This window comes from Xiphias gladius, chromosome 10 (assembly GCF_016859285.1).
Source record: "Xiphias gladius isolate SHS-SW01 ecotype Sanya breed wild chromosome 10, ASM1685928v1, whole genome shotgun sequence".
NCBI classification, from domain to species: domain Eukaryota; kingdom Metazoa; phylum Chordata; class Actinopteri; order Istiophoriformes; family Xiphiidae; genus Xiphias; species Xiphias gladius.
The window spans coordinates 1,776,827-1,792,605 of record NC_053409.1 but is presented as its reverse complement, the minus strand read 5'-3'; positions in this window follow the sequence as shown (position 1 = coordinate 1,792,605).

The window sequence follows — 15,779 nt, the reverse complement described above, 5'->3', positions numbered from 1 at the left end:
TTGTTAACCAGACGCAATCGCAAGCTGGTTACTGAAGAAAATCTGTAAATTCATTTGAAAACACCACATCATCTGACTAAGTCAACATAAATACCGGTTTATGACAGAAGCTGTGTGATCACATTTAAAATGAGTGTTCACAGGGAGGTTAGAACTTAATTGTAGCCTACATACATCAATATTTCCATGATTTGTGGTACTGTGTTAACAACTTTTAATACATCTTTGACTAAATGTCTGAAACCTTATGTAAAGGACAACTTTATGATGCCTGGTGGCAGAAACAATATATTGGATTTTATGAGGCTGGTGCAGAGTTGGACGATAGTGCATTCTTACCTTAACTACCCTGCAGTGGCACTGCAACCACAACACAGTGGAAAAGTATAACACTGTGAAACGCTACCACTATATGTACAAAAGCTTTGGGAAAACCTTGTGTAGACCTTTAGTATAATATATTTTTTCCCAAAGTCACAAATGAATCTCCACGCTTAACTTTATAGTACCACCGATGTAAATTTGTAATTGTTTGCTTTCTAAATCACTAAGTCATTAAATGTGATTTTTTTAAGTTACGACATTCTACTCCGGTGGTAATCCAGTAACAAAAAAATAAAAAAAATAAAAATGTCTTTTACAGTGCTACTTAACCCACAATGACAAGCCCTTCTTTTTAACTGCAGTCAGTGTTTCACCCAGTTGCTTTTATGACCCAAGCGAAATGTGAGCACTATTCTGAAGTACTGTATGCAAATACATGAAAACAACCGAATGAATTAACAGACTCTAGATTAAATCTGGCAAACTTTTGACACTATGGCAAATTTAAAACCAATTAAAAAGTGCATAATTAAGACATGTTCAAATATAGCAACCAACATTATTTCCATCTCTCTTTTTTTTCTTATTTTGGAGCAAAACCTGTTTGGCAGGCCTGTAAAATTGAAGTCATGTTGTTTTAATGAGTGCTGCTGCCTTTCAATACCAATGAGCTTCCTAATTGGCTGGATGACCTGACATACACAACTGTGGGGCATGAGGGGTCACAGCGCAAAGAACAAAGCCAGCTGGTAAGTCCATCTCAGCTGGACATGTCAGCAGTAGCAGGTCAATGACTGTGACCTCTGCAGTGAACTCTTCAATAAGTACAGAGATAAAAAAGGAAATTGACACTGGTGGAGGAGAGCTGGGTGGAATTACCTCTTAAGGTTAGACTGAACTTCTGAGTAGCATCTTTGCAAATTAGCCAGAGGTCTCCACATCTGGGACAAAAGCATTATGTGTCTGCAGCTTGTTCTGTATAAAGGCTCTGAGGTTGCATCTCACCTTTGTCACCAACATTATGAAGAACGAGTGGCAGTATAATGGAGGAATCGATAACAACCAGGCTACAATATCTGTTAAAGACTGTGGTGTGCAATGTTAAATGTGGCAACTGATAATGAAGACTTGTTTAAAAATTGAGTTGACAGTGGTATTATAATGTTAGCTGATCTTATGTTGTTTAAGGAGGTAAATGAGATTACTATAGTTAGGACAAGATAAGCATGTGCTCAAAATATATTCTAAGCTGTGGTTTGAACAGGTGCTAGCATGGTCTGCCACATGGGGCAGACCGGAGTGTGCAGGAAGTGAAGTGATCACTCCTTCACCTCCTCGCGTAGGTCCAAAGTCTTCCATTATCTCAATCAAGCAGCCATCAAAGAGTGTCCCTCTCCGTGTTCCTGGAGCACTGCCCTGAATAGGTAAGGCAGACAAGTGTAGAGGTAAATGTGTTCATTTGTGGGCGGCCCTCATTTTATCGACTTTTTCAAGGCTGGTTGATAGATGTTGCATTGGACCAGCTCAGCAGGGAGAGTCACTTAACCAAAGGGCATCTGTCAACTCCAAAATGGATTCATGCATTCCCAGCCACCGGTGATGAATCTTTTAATAAAAAATGTCTAATTAAGAAATTAGTCTCAGATATGACCCCTCACTCCTTGCAAAAAAGTGTGGAAAACTTTAAGACCAACATAGTTAGACCTACGTCCTAAAGGATGTCACAATTATAATCTAAAGATTTGACCACACCTCAGAAAGCCTAATTTATGATTCATAAGACAATGTTTTTTCCAATATAACATGAAATTAAAGGAATTGACCAACATTTTAAGAAATATTGGTAAAGGTAATGAGGTGATTACTCAGCCATTTGCTTTTTTTTTTCTGCTTTAGGTGTTGATTTGCGTATATTAATGGTTGGTTAACACAGTACAATTGTACCATCTACACCTTATCAGCACCATTAAGGTCTGGTTGTTAATTCAGTCAAGAGGATTGATCATCCTGCTGCAGTCTTACAATAAGTCCTCTATATTTCCTCCTGTTATTGAAATGCGACATGTATCCACCCAGACCACCACATCTGGATAGGGTCGAGCTCACAATGTGGTGGTGTATAGTTTGACGGAATTCTTAAGAAAAGAAACAAAATACAAAAATGAGACATTGAAATATAACCTAACTCTGCGGCAATGTGCAAGACAAGGTTCACATAACTGATGGAGCTGCAAAACTAGTGCTATCAAACAGTTTTGAGCTAGTGTCTCAAACAAAGTTCTTGTCTTGACAGGGGGCTGTGTCTGGCAATTTTTTGAAACAGACAATCCGACATTCCCCTCTGCTTTATGATTCAATCGGCCCTTTGTGCAGAGGTGAGAAACTAGGCAAGTTTTGAGTCCCTCTCGCTCCAGCTGTTTCATTTGTTACACTGCTACTTCTGTCACTTATTGTGTGAACAACTGGCTTTAGAATAAAGTAAAAAAATAAAAAATAAAAAAAAAACATCCCACAAATCTAGTTCAGTTCAAAATCTATGCCCCGGACACAATTATTGGCACTATTCACTAATATTAGGTTGCAGAACCAATGGCAGCCTCTAAACGTTTCTTGTAGCCTTCTAGAAGCTTCTTGCACCTGTCTGCTGATAGTTTCTGCCAGTCTCTTCCATTGATATGCATTCAAGCTCTTGCTTGAATTTGCAGGAGTCTTTTTGCAATGGCAGATTAGGTTAGGACTCATTACTGGTCAGTTTAAAACAGTCCATCTATGCCTTTTGATCCATTCTTTTGTGCTGCTGGATGTGGGTTTTGGGTTGTCGTCTTGCTCAAAGACCCAAGACTTTTGTCTCAAACCTGGTTTTCTGACAGTTGGTAACACATTTTGCTCTAAAATGCCTTGGTAATCTTCTGATTTCATCATTCCTTTGATACATTCAGTGTCTCCAGTACCGGAAGCAGCAAAGCAGCCCCACAGCATGATAGAACCTCCACCATGTTTTACTGTAGGTAGGCTGTTCTTTCCTAATGGGCTTCAGTTGGTCAACTATAATCAAACTGATGAGCTTCATTCCCAAAGAGCTCTACTCTGGTTTCATCTGTCCATAGAACATCATCCCAGAAAGACTGTGGCTTATCTATGAACATTTTTGCAAACATTAGCCTTTTTGTGCCTTTCTTTCAATAGTGGTGTCTCCTTGACCTTCATCCATAGAGCCCTACTTGGTTTAGTGTGTGGTATATGGTACAGGCTGAAACCACCACTCCAGATTGGTCCAGGTCAGCCTGAGAGGTCTTTAGATGTCTTGCATGGTCTTTTTTCCACAATTTGTATCAACCTTCTCTCATTGAGTTTCTTCTTAGCACCACATCCTGGAACCACCTTAACAGTTTTTTGACTGTGAAACTTCTTGATAACATTACAAACTGTTGAAACAGGGATTTCAAGATCTTTGCTGATTGCCTTGTTGCCTTTGGAATTCTTCTGTATTTTGACAAGAGCATTTCTGATGCTGTCAGACAGCCCTCTTGAATTCACCACTGTGAAAAAGAAACTGGAAACAATCAACACCTATTTATACAGTAAAACCATCATTCATTGGTGAATTCGGGTCATGTGAACATACACATTTATTTGGTTTTATGTTTTGTTTGAGGAACTAATTTAAATTCCTCAAAACTGTGCCAATAATTGTGTCAAGCCCAGATTTTATGGTTGTATTTTTATTTCACTATATGGAAGCCTTTTTTTGTTGTTGTTGTTTGACACTTTGGACGTTTTATTAAATATTCTGATTATACGAAATTAGTTGATTTGCATTTATTTATGAAGATATTCTCAATGCTGCAGTTAAAACTCAGGGGTGCCAATAATTTCAACCAGGACTAAAACTACCAAACTTTATGCATGTTTGACCCATCAATTTGAACATTTTAACGGTAATATATTGGTGGTTTCAAAATGAAGCTTAGTTAACTCATAAGTAGATTCCATTGCAGAATGCAGTGTGAGACAGTGATCTGTGGACACATGATGAAATTAGAATGAAAAACTAGCATCTTTCTTATCGCTGCTCACCCAGAATCTCTTTTTGCTAGTGAATAATGCAGTTAACATTTAGTTAATGCTTTGGTGTAAGCAACTGAGGGCTGAATGCTACTTTTCATTCTTTCTCTGAATTATTAATCAGGAAAAATTATTAATTTGCTTTCCAGCAGAAGAGATTTGACTTATGAAAGGCTGTGAATTGGACTACAAGAGCGAAGACCTTGCTGGCTGTAATACCCAGCAGATGTACTCATAATGTAATCTCAGACATGGAGCAGCAGAAATGGACTTGTCACAGCTCTGATGAGATAACTGTAAGTAAAGATAGGAAGAGTTAAGTCATTAAGCCGTTGAGAGGTTAAGATTCAGTCTTGGATCAAGATTAAATCCACCTTCTGCATATGGTGTATAGTGAGATGCCAGACATAATGTTTTCTGGTGTATCTCATACATTGCCACAAAATTGCTCTACTTTCAAGACTGTTTATTATCACGAGAGTCCAAATGTCAGCAGCAGCCTGGCCTGTCTTGATTTGTCTGTTAATCCAGTGCTTTTCTAATCAGATTTACAGTGGATATATACAGTATCTGTATATGCACCATAATAGAGACAAAATTCAGAAGCTTCAATAACATTCAAGGTAAGAATGGTGTAATTAAGCAATGTTTTTGTAAATATTTGCTCGTGTGAGTGGGAGTGGGAAGAAGAGATGCTGCTTTAATATACATATTGCATGTAAAAAACAACATAAATTTTCTCCTTAGGTGTAAAGACAAAGTACCCTCATAATTGATAGGACGATTACTCAGCCATAACCCAGTTCTGCCCAGTGGCCAGATTTCAAAATATAGTTATTTCCCACATATGGGCCTTGCAATATTGCAGTAATTGGAGTGTTGTGCAGAGGCTAAAGCAAGGATATCAGCACATGGTAGTGTTTTAAATCCAACACTTAGCCAGGTCTATGGTCTCATTTAAATTAAGTGACACAGGGAACTCAGCAGAAGGTGAATGCTGAATCTTAATTAAATCACAAGTTCCAGCTGCCCTTGAATGCATCTTAATATAAGAGGCTCACATAGTGTTATAAAGTCGGTTACAAATTAATCATAGAATACCGCTGTCTCTCTAGCTGTTGTGTTTTCATGTATTTTATGACTTGGTCAATTCGTCTCCTGCTTCGAAGTCTGCAAGCGGACACCAGGCCAAGGACTACAACAAACAATGTTGTGATTCTGCCAGAGGTTGTTGGTTAATTCTTTAGAGATGTAATTCAAAATAAAAAATAGGAATACTGTTAGTGTTTATCAGTTTAGAAATAGATGTGAATTTAATATTACGTATTTATTATCATTTTATAGGAGATTACCACATATCCATATTAACCATGCCCCAGAGGCAAAAATTAGCTGCGGGCCACTGTTGACCCCTGTGGGTAGTTTGATTAAACACACATTCATCTAAGAATATATGTTCATTTTGACACATGGCCCCTGTTCAAGACAGGTAATAATTCAGCACCTTCCTTAAGACCCTTACCATTTTAGTTAACATTGTGTTTTAGAGGCATTTATTCCCAAACAAATTCATAATTCCTCAAATTAATGCACTGTAGACCCTCCACCGTCTTGAGTCGCCGGGCCGGGCCTGGTTGGTGATCCAGCCTTGTCTTAATCACTTTACTTAGGTACTTGTTGTACAAGCGACATCGCTCAAATGAGCCTCTTACGATGACAGATAATGTCAGTTTTCTACCAAAGGTGTAATCACAGCCCTTTTTTCACAGAAGATCTTTTGACATGTGACAGCAGAAGAAGCACAGGTGTAAATCATAAAAGAAATGATGGCTGACATTTAGCTGCTTCAGTTTCAGGGTCCTGGCATTGTGCATGCTGGCTCACTGTCACACTGTCATGGCTTACTGAGATACTTGAATTGAACAGAGCCATTGTTAATGTTATTAGTAGCACCTGTGCTTTAAACAAAAAAAAAAGGACTGTTGTATTCAAGAATTTGGCCAGTTCTCAGAACGTAATGTGACCCTTTATAAAGCTGTATAATGTTGAGGGGCACTGCAGATTCAGCTGATGACTCTCTGCTGTTGGTTCATTAATGAACGACCTCTTCCACATTACACATTGCCATGTGATTGGTCAGCTCCTCATGAGACAAAATCTCAACTCAAGGTCTTCACAAGGGGGATGGAACCTCAAAATACTGTTCAAAGATGTGATTTTGTGAATAAATCTATTCGGGGATGAAGACACTTAGATGTGATGGAAAGGTCCAAAAACCTGGTGATCAAGACAGAACATAATGGCCACTACTATGTCGACAACAGTATCATTGTTGTAGAGATTTTTTTTTTTAATCTCTTTTTGAAATTTTCCCTTGAAGCCCCCCAAAACTTGGTTTCAAATCAAAGTATTTCTTTATAACATAATTTATTCATGACCAAATAAGCATCAGATTTTGATTCTAGTGTTGCCAAATCCCAGTGCATCCTGTGCAAGGAAATATGTGACATCTTGTTTTTGCTAACTGAGACCCCCACTTCAAACCATTGAGAAAAGAAATGAACACACAGGACTCAAATACATAAATCTCTTAGTTGAAATAACTCTAACTGTTCAAACGTAGGAAGAACACTATGTGTTCATGTAGGACCAGATCACTCATAGTAAGAAGCTGACCGTTAAACTTGGTTTTCTGGGCTTTTAATGCAGGGTGGGAGCAGTTTATTTTGCAACAGCTCTTGTAGAAATGATGAGTGTGTAATCTAACACTTAAATAAAACCACTTTGACTCATAAAGTACAGTCCTGGTTGAAGTTAATGGCACCCCTGAATTTTAAGTATAGAATTTAGAATATCTTCATAAATAAATTTGAATTAACCAATTTTGTATAATCAGGATTTTTTGATAAAATGTCCAAGGTTACTGAACAAAAACAACAAAAATGCTTTTATATAGTGAAATAAAAAATACAGACATTAAATGTATGTTCGACACAATTATTGGCAGCTTTTGATGAATTTAAATGAGTTCCTCAAACACAACATAAAAAAAAATAAGACTCACCTGTGCTTAATTTTCGGTGTTCACATGACCTGAATTCACCAATGAATGATGGTTTTACTGCATAAATAGGTGCTGATTGTTTTCAGTTTCTTTTTCACAGTGGTGAAGACAAGAGAGCTGTCTGAGAGCATCAGAAATGCTATTATCAAAAAACAGAAGAATTCCAAAGGCAATCAGCAAAGATCTGGAAATCCCTGTTTCAACAGTTTGTAATGTTATCAAGAAGTTTCACAGTCATAAAACTGTTTCGGTGCTTCCAGGATGTGGCGCTAAGAAGAAACTCAATGAGAGAAGGTTGATGCAGATTGTGGAAAAAAACACCACACATAAATCAAAAACACTTGACGAAACTTTCCCAATTCTGCAACAGAGTAAATCCATCTGATTAATCCTTTGCAATTTTTATGTGACCTTTGAATTTTTCTCTCATTAATGAAGTCCATGCTGATCTCTATGTTGGGGTTGTGGAAATGTTACAGAAGCTATCCACTATCACGTCTTTGTTGATAGAGGGGGAGGAGAGTGCACAAAAAATAATCTCATGCTCATAGATAGCTGATATGCTGTAAGTATTCACAAAGAGTTAGTATTATCGGAGAAAATTATGGAGGTGTCTACAGTCCTTCACTTTTACTTTCCAGCTACTAAATAAAAAAATAAATACAATCACGTAAGTAACAATAGATCTGTACAAGTACAGACACTGAGTAAAACTATTCCTGGCTGAATAGTGCCACAGCAGATACATGTGGAATTCAAATCCTAGCCAATCACCGCAAATTTTACAAGCTGGACTTCTCCAGGTACTATTACACCCAGATCAAATAACAATATCATTCCAAGGGGAGGAGGTTAATAAAATATTTGCGATGCTCTGTTGTAACTAAATGCATTGTTCCAAATGACTTTTAGCCCTTGAAAAGAACACAATCCTGGGAAAACCACATGTAAGAATAACTTACATGAAATCAGACTTGCTCTGCCTCCATGGTTACACACAGAGGTCTCTGATGGCATAGGCAGTAAAGCCAAAACTAGGGCCATTATGGTAAATACAAGTATGCAGGATTATTATGGTGAGTTCTCTGTGTATGTACCCTATCCTATGTGCACACAGTCTGTTGCCTTTATATTTGAGGGGGATACATTATAAACAATAATATTTAGGTTACAGTAGGCCTGTATTGAAATGTAGTTCCTGTACAGTTTGCAAATATAGGTACTAGGTCTCCCCCCAATCATTGCACTTTTGTTTTTTTTAGCTGTTTCATTGTACAAGGAGCAAAGCAGGATAACAGATTGGCAGGCTGTAAACTTTTATAAAATGAGCCTCTTTTCAAAATCACCTAACTAAAAAAATGTGATACAAATAGAGGAGAGTGATGAAAATAGAAGGCAGCGTAACAAGGGACAGCACAACGTGTTTCTGTTTGATGCTCAGACATGCTCAACTCTGGCGCTGAATGCTAGTGAAGTTGGCTAAACTGCTTTTGAAACAGACACTAGTACAACTTCATTTATTGCCGTCTAGTGTGACCGAGTGTTCGGCTGACAGGGCTATCAGTAACTGGGCAGGAGAGATGGTCTGTGATCTCCTAGAATTTTAGGACATAAGTTTGACCTAGACACACATTTCTTATTCTCTGACTGTGTGGAAATCTGAGGTTTTCAGAACAAAGATGAAGAACAAAGGCATTAATCATGAGTTTTACTGGCAAAACATAAGGCTCATGTAGGTTCCTATAGGAGTTTACTTTGGTGCAGCAGGTCTGCCGGTGATCTGGACTGTACTGTAACTGTAACTGCAGAGTGAAAAAAAATGTTTATAGTTAATCGCAGTTAAGGTCTCCCAATTCGACACTTTAGCCTAAAGTGCTGAGTCAACTCTGAAAATCCTGATTCTGATACAGCCCTAGTAGGAACTGTAAATTTTTGTCTCCCAGAGGAGAACACATTCTCTGGAAACAGACCTGTAGCCTGTTCTAGAAAGCAGGTTTAACACTCTGACTAATGCTGGACAAAAATGAATGAACAAATATTTGCACCTTTTTAAGGCAGACAAGACGAAAGCTTTCACCTTCTGGGTTTTTATATGTCACGAAACTATCTGCTAGTCATATAAATGAAAGCATTAATACCTTAAACAGTGTTACAAACTCACGCATACTGTGTGACAAAATTGAATAATAATTTAATAATTTAGGGAGGTGACTAACTGATACATGTTTTCCCCTCAGGGCTTACCGTAGCCGTAGGAGCTCACTGCTGACCATAAAGTACTACAAACTTATACCTAACTAGACCTTACTCCAGTAGGTTGCTGCTGATACCAGCTCCTATACATACTGTACTTGCTGACCTCAGCACCCCTCTATGCCGCACTGCCAAAGAAACTGCTTTGGAGCCTCAGGGTTTGGTGGATTCGTTCATTTACCAGAGTCAAACAGGAGACTCAGTGCTTGTTAGCTTGTGGATACTATTCCTGCTGTCTGCAAAGCTTAGTGATACTCACTGCTGCAGTTTTGTTGATAGGTAAACAACTTGTAGCCCTTGTTAGTGTTTTTTTTTTTCATTTTAACTAAAATACTTTACCATCTCCAGGTCATTTCTTATTTCTGTTACTGTCATGATAAGACATACACACAAGTTTTATTTATTTACTGTAAAAATAATACGTAGCATTAACACAATTAACTCAAAAAAAAGTTACGTAAAAAAATTCTTGATTTCATAAGTTATCAGCTTCACTTAGCTTACAGTTAATGCACGCCGCTGCATGCCCGGAAAATGGGCTTTGGGTTCCAGAGCGGCTGATCAAAGTTAGTCCAATAAACTCTGAGTATGTTAGCATTGAGTTAAGCACTCGCATGGTAAATAGAAACAAAGTCATCATCAGTGAAGCTCCATTGAACTACAATTCACCATGGCAACAAGTATATAGAGGTCAGACTCAATTTGAATCCAGTGGTGTTAGAAATATGAATGCATGTGTATGTGGACTACTGACACATATCTTTAAAAAACACACCAACAGCAGTGAAACAGCCTGTGCTGGAGTTGACACTATTAAGCTTGATTTAGTGTAGTCCACTCATTCATCATTTACCACACATGAATTTCCTTAATGGATGATACAGGGGTCGAATCTTACTGAGCATTAGGATTATACATTCAGTGTTTGGAAATATTTATTCTGCTTTAACCTTACAGGGAAAAAACACAGCTGGTAGTGAATGATGATGAAATACAAAAATAGGGATAAATATAGATAGAGATATAAGAGACAAATAGCTTAAAACTATGAGTACATTTTTAGACCTTTATTTTGCATTTAAATCTTGGCTTAACAGTATTCAAATACAAAGTCTTAAATTTAAACATTCACTGCAATGCTGTTAAGACTATAAGCAGAACTTTTATATTTACATACATTTATTCCAGTTTCAATGTTTTAAAGTCTTTTCTGTGTGACTGTAATGACAGAGATCTCCATTCAAAAAAATTTCTACTTGATCATTAAAGTGCTAATGTGTGTAAAGACAGCTCATGGGTAATGAACTAATATCCAATTGGGCTCTTGACCAGAGGTGAGGAGACAGAGAGACACTCAGAAATCCTGCCAGTTAGCAGGTTTGGTTCAGATTAAGTTACCACAGCATCTGACCCAGAGTTAAAGACATCTCTGTTTCTGGAACTGTGAGCCCAGAGTTTCCCTCAACTCAGGGTTAACACACGCAGAGTTTTAACTCAACTTGCTTTCTGGTACCGACCGCAGGGCTATCCTCTTGGATTCAATGAAGAGGCAATTCTTGAAGGCTTATATTTGTATTCATGTTATTAGGTTCCAGTGTGACAAATCAGATGTATTTCAGTGCAACCTGGTCTTCTAGACATTATGTTCATGTACTACTAAACTGTTTCCCAATTACGTTGTGGTGGCAACATAATCTCTTGCTGGACTATGTTCAGAGGCAAATAAACACATTGTGTCTGACGTTACTGTGATTTTTTTTTTTTTTTTTTTTTTTTTTTCTGTGTTAAACCAGATCAGGATCTTTCCCTGACCTTGACCAAGTGCTGCGAGTGCCTTAACAGAGCCATTAAAAAGGGTAATAATGCTGGAGTCACTAAAAGTGGATATTGTACTGCAAGATATTTAGCAAAAAAAAACATTATACTTATATGTTCAGTATCAACATATTTGAAACTTGCCAAAAATGTTAATCATTAACATTTCCTCATTACAGTAATGCAAAAGATAATCCAGTCGCAACTATGTTTCCTTCAAAACGTACCACAGTTGCTGTTGCAAATCAGTTGTAGATAAATGTAATTTCCAGGAGACAGGGTTGTTCAGTGAATGTTAACCCAAAATAATGTATTTCAAAAATGACTGATGTTTAGATCAACTAATGTACAACAACAGGCTCCCACATACAATAACACAATCACTGGGTTATACAAAGAAAATAGGAGACAAGAAGCTTAAAAAAAGGCCTTTTTGTTGATAATTTTATTTTTGCAAACACACACCTGCCTGTGGTTTCGATGGTTAATTCCATCTCTGTGACTGTGAGGTGATGCAAGCCTCTTGGTTGTCTGTAGTATCTCAGCTATAAGGTTCAATTTAACTCTGCTACTTGAGTCGGCATTTCTATGAATACAAAACAGTTTTCAGATGGCAGTTCCATGTGTAGCTTTGCTTCCATCTAATTTTCGTGACCCATTTTGTAATTTTATACTTAATCTAAACAAAGTTGAGTCATCCCACCTATATGAAAGCACTCACAAACCACCAAGGATGAATATGGGGAAAGAACCTGTGATGTATGTAATATATGCATTTAATTCTCGTTTTTCATAGATTCACCACAGAGGTATTCCATCAGCATGCAGTGCATTCATCTGTGTAAGATGTTGCTGTATGGTCAGTTTTTCCCTATGGCACTTGCACAGGGCAAGGCAAGGCAATGCATACAGACAGACATGCTCAGAGAGCTGATGAAGAACATCAACACACAGCAAACATCATACAAACAAACAACAACACATCAACAGCTGAATCTTATGCACAACAAATATCACCAACTGTCACCATGGCCACCTCAAAGTAAAATGGTTGTTACACACAATTCAGATGTGAAATCCGATAGATTATAATATATTATATATACACTTAGTTGTCAGTTTATTAGGTCCACCAAGCTAAAACTAATGTAGTCTAATACAACAGTCCTGCAATAAATCCTCCCTTCATGAAGGTGTTGATTCCACCGTATGATCATTTTGGAGGCTGCAGTTTGTGGTGCCGTTGAATGGTGTTGTATACGGGATACCGTACCATTTGATAGAGTAGATAGATAGGTATATTCTATTGACTGCTATTAGCTCTAAAGAGTACCTTACTAGTCCATCATGGCGTTTTGAGGCTGCTTCCCATGGAAGATGGCATTTAAGCCGTTTCAAAGCTTCATAATGTTTTTTTGGCCACTTGGTGGTGTTAGATCTAGCTGTTTTTATTAATCGTGAATATAAAGAGCATACCAAAGATATATGCTGTTTGCACACAGTTTATTGTACATAGAAAGGCATTGGCTTATGAAAAAAGGCCATTCCATAGGCGATGTCTTAAGGAAGACAGCTGATGGACACCATGCCACAAACATAAAGGCATTATCTGATTAGTCATGTAAGACCTCTTTCTGTTGTGCAAAAAGGTAGACACGGATCATCATATACAACAATATTTTGCACTAAACCCATACTGGGTCATGTCAGATCGATAAGACAAAAAAAAAACATTCAGAGTGAGCTACACATGAGGGAGTGCAGGGTTTCTTCCTGTTAAGGGCACTGTCTCTCGTGACTGGTGGAAGCTTGTGGAAGAAAGGAGGGACAAACTCATCTGCCAGCTAAGGGAGCGCTAAGCCTAAGTCACGGTGCCTCCCCAACGTTCTTGACCAATCAGATAGATGCACATTCCCTTTGGAAAAACCTGTGTAGCGCTAAGTCAGACACCTTTTTTCTAGGAAGTTGACTACAGCTAACTGCTTGCAGACTGTGGTTTTCTGAATAGAAAAAGTCCATGTACATGTTCAATTTGATTCTCTGGTTTGGAATAAATTGTTAAACTGAGAAATAACTCATCTCCTGGACTCTCTTCCCAAATCAAATAACGCATCGACAGTGGCCATTAAACAAGCTGAAAACACACCATTGGTTCTCAAACTGAGTTACAGAGTAGGGGAAGACAAGACATACTGTAAAGGAACAGTGAAAGGAGAGACAGGGATCATCCAAACCGTCACTTTCTAACTCATGTTTTCTCTTTTGTTTCATGGCATCAAATATTACCTGCACACCACACTGATGAAAGCTCCTGGAAATTGTTACTGTTGAAAATAGACGTACAGTATTTCAATGTTACAGTCACTGTAATGTTGTGTGAGCAAACACCACTTTATTTAATTTATTAATTTGATTGGAGGAATTCTAGTAACATTGCCAATAATATGATTGGTAGTATCAGTGGTACCAGTAGATGTAGTAGTAGTACTTTATATTACACCATGTAATAATAAGGTCATAAAGAGGTCATATCTTGGACACAACAGGACACTACTTGGGTAATACCATGGTAATTACAGCGGTAAGAACTTGGTAATATCTTAGTAATAACACTTAGTCCCCCAACGGTGGAAAGTTACATAGTACAGACATTCATTTACTCACTTCACATCGGCTAGCTGCAATATTAAAATGTTGCTTACACATTAATCCATCAATGATAATAATACAGTATATATAGTATCATAAAGTCTGAAAACATTCCGCTTAATTTTTACTTTTACTTTCGATACTTGCATACATGTAACTTTATGTACTTTTATTCATGTATAATTGTGAATGCGGTATTTTTGGTATTACTACTCTAACTCAAGTAAGGGATCCGAATACTTCATATTCCACTATTGAAGAAGAAAACACTTCAACAGTAGGTGGGGCTTAAAGAGTGCCGGCAAGTTCTAAAAGCTTAATAGAGACTATGGAAAAGTCCTGAGAGCAAAGAGCTTAGTTTAAAACATTTAAGCTATGACATACTGGTGTTATTCAAAAATCTCAACCAGTGGCTATAGTCCACACGAGATGTCATTCTCTCTGGTGCTTGTTGATTGAGCTGATGTTTGCGAGGAGCATTACTGGTATTTGAATGGCTTTGCAGGCAAACGTAACCTTTGAGAAGATGTAGCCTAAGAACATCTAAATGATCTGTCACAGTAAACCGCCTGACAGTGGTAAGTGACCATCACTTCAGCTGGTTCATTAAGTGCCTTCCACAGGGTGTACTTTATCCATGTGTCACTTAAACAGCTGGACAGACACGGAGCGGAATAATTAGTAAACTAAATTAATGGACACATTGTGATTGTTGGGTCAAAGATCACTTTGATCATCAGTATAAACTTTAAGGTAGGTCTTTGTCTTTTAACAAATAATTTGTTTAAATTTAGCCTTAATTAACAGAATTGAATGAGTCTGTTATCTCCAATGATATCCATGGAAAACATTTTTTCTTCGTATACTAGATATGCTGCAGGAGAGTTTAATGGCTACATAAAAAAGTAAATAAACAAATGTGTGCAATTCAGATGTTTACTACACCAATGAGAAAAACAGACCAGACTAAAACATACCTAAATCTCCATTAAATTCACGGCCTGTCCTGTCTCATGATATTGTGCTGCCCGTCTTTCCTGTGCTGAAAGTCTGTCTCCTGCATCTTGCTGCACTCTGCCTGGACATTTTCACCTTACTGCACTCCTTCCTGGCTGAACAAGTATGAGGAATATTCCTTTTGAACTGACAGTAAACATACCAAATGTGCAGTATAGAGGGAAAAAAATAACACTTCTATGGTAGTCTTAAATTTTTTACCCTTAACTGACAATGACACACTCCAGTGACAAAGCAGAATCCCCTATTTTCCTGCTTCAGCAACAGAATTAAAAGGTTTGGGTATTATGTTACATGATTAGCTGTAAAAATATGTAAATACATACTCTGTGAAAGCTTTCCTTGAAAAAGGAGTCACACATGTTGACCAAGGTGATTAGTAAGACAACTTCTACTGATCTGATATGATTAATAACAGTGTAACTTGCTTGTTTACTTGCTACTGCTACCTCTAAAGGCGTAGGTAGTAGTAAGTACAATTTTCAACACACAAGCAATACCATATATCATTACCATATATGCAATATCAAACCTAATCACACAACGGTGGAAGCTGAATCCAGGGCAGCTTGACAATCAGACTTGTCTGTGT